This window comes from Silene latifolia, chromosome 11 (genome assembly GCF_048544455.1).
Source record: "Silene latifolia isolate original U9 population chromosome 11, ASM4854445v1, whole genome shotgun sequence".
Taxonomy (NCBI): Eukaryota; Viridiplantae; Streptophyta; class Magnoliopsida; order Caryophyllales; family Caryophyllaceae; genus Silene; species Silene latifolia.
In genome coordinates this window covers 108,050,327-108,052,871 of record NC_133536.1, presented here as the reverse complement: position 1 = coordinate 108,052,871, position 2,545 = coordinate 108,050,327, and positions in this window count along the sequence as shown.

Here is a 2,545-nt window from a genome sequence, read left to right as displayed (position 1 = left end):
GATGCCGCGATCGAGTTTGCTAAGCAATATGCGAATAATGCTGAGATCCAAGTCAACATGCGCACTTTAGAGGTTCTTACCCAAAATGACAAAGAAGGTTTCACCGACTTCCTAAGTAGGTGGAGGAAGACTAGTACCCAACTAGTTGAACGCCCAGACAAAGCTACCCTTGTGGAGAAGTTCGTGGACAACCTAAAACCCATCTATGCGAATCATTTGAGGTACCAAAACATCAAAACTTTCAAAGATTTAACCGTACTAGGAACAAGGATCGAAGATGACATCCGTAAAGGGCTCTTGTCCAAAACGGTAGGTCGAGGATATCAAGGCTCAACAAGTCGTTCTTACGGCTCCACTAGCAAGACCGATGAAGTTAACCTCCTCGAGCCATCTAAGAAGAGTACCCCACCGAGAAAATTTACAAATCTTGGGGACACTTACTCCAATGCTCTAAAAAGGTTGATGAAACAAGGCAAACTCCAACCCATAGGCCCTACACCCGAACCAGAAAAGAAATCCAAGTTCTGGGACGAGAATTCATACTGCGAATATCATAGGGGTAAGGGACATGACACAGAAAAATGCTACAAATTGAAAAATGTACTTCAAGACATGATTGAGGATGGTCGACTACCAATACCGCCGGGAGGTAAGACCAACAACACTCATAATCCTCTTGGAATTCTAGTGATCACAAGTGAAGAATCCACCTTAGATTGTTCACACCTCATTTCCCCAGTCGAAGATGAGATCCACGCGATTGAGAATGAAGGGTTCTAGTCTACCATTTCCCCTACCATTACCGACTTCATCGCATGGGCAAGGAGTGTGGATAGGCAAGTTGCGGAATTGGAAAATGTGGTGACAACTTTACATGACCCCAATGCAACACCTAAAGAACATGCGCCACTAATTTTCTCCTAAAATGCTACTATGCAAGAAGTAGTCGCCGTGGTTGATAAACTAATCGACCAAATTACACAATTAGAGGACGAGATCATGAGAATGAGGGAACTAGCTACAGTCAATGGAGTATGGGCCGACGATGATGAGGACGAGTATCTCATTGAACACTCCCTAGTCAAGGAAATAGTCCTAAATGGTGAAGACCAAGATGTAGACCACATAACTCGTTCGGGGCGTCCATATCAAAGTACTACTCAAAATGGTCCAACCAACGTTATCACACCAAATGATAATGAAGATGACTCTACTGACCATTTGCTAAAGCAATTACAGAAGACAAAGGCTGATCTTTCAGTCTGGCAATTAGTAGCAAGCTCATTCCCACATCGCCAAGCTTTACTACAAGCTTTGGGCAAACTAAACGTAGCACATAACTCCACACCCGACGATGTAGTCAACTTGGTCTTCCAAGAATCACCGAAGCTAAGTAATCTTATTACTTTCTCAGATGAAGATTTGCCGCCCTTTGGCGCTAATCACAACTTGGCTCTTTACATCACTGTCGTTTGCTTAAAGAAGAATGTGCCAATGACCTTATAGATGATGGCTATGCGGTCAACGTCATACCCTTGAAAACGGCATACAAACTAGGCATGAAAGAGTCGGATTGGACCCCTACCAATCAAGGTGTTCGCGTATATGATGGTACACGACGAAAGGTAGTAGGACTCATTAACCTAACCATAGCCACAGGGCCAATTGAGCGAAAGGTTAACTTCCAAATAGTGGACATTGAAGCTTCCTACAACATACTTCTGGGAAGACCTTGGATTCACGCTTCCAAAGCAGTAACATCCACCCTTCACCAAAAGATCAAAATTCCACTAAATGGCAAAGTGGTGACGATAACTTCGTCGGCCATCAAGGCAATAATCGAAAAGATGTTAAATAATCAAGTCCTTGCGGATCCAGTATATGAACTTGGGGGCTTTCAAAGCATAAGTGTCATAGAAAGTGAGTTGGCACCCCTATACTACGATCCCTACTCCAACTTGGTGGTCAACCAAATACTCAAATCTCATGGATACTTCCCGGGAATGCCTTTGAACCCTGCCCGAAGAAACACCTTCGCACCCTACAAGGAAGGTAACTCAAAAAGAATACCACTTGGACTAGGATACAAACCCACTAAAGAGGAAGTTCTCAAGATGCTCGCTCAAGTTCAAAGCCGTAAGCACGTAGGAGTCCAAATGCGGCCATATCTCCCTACCCTAAATGGATACTTCGTTAGGGAAGGAAGTCAAGAACTCTTTCACGGATTTCCCGAACCTTGGCATTATCTCGGAAGGAAGCTAGCCGGAATCGAGATCTTTCACGATTGCTACTTCATTTCTACAGAAACGGTTCCTACCGTCAAGGCTCGTCAAGCACCTTACTTAGACGAACAAGTTGTTAGTCTACTATTTGGAGAAGATCGATTTGTTAGAGCCGCGCAGGATGAGATCATTACCATGATACTTCAAGACGATCACTTCAACCCTACCGCGTTAATCACAGAAACAAACGCGAACCAGCAGAAAGGATGGAGAAAATCAATCAAGTGGACCAACAATCAAGGAAGACTCTTCAAGCTCACCAC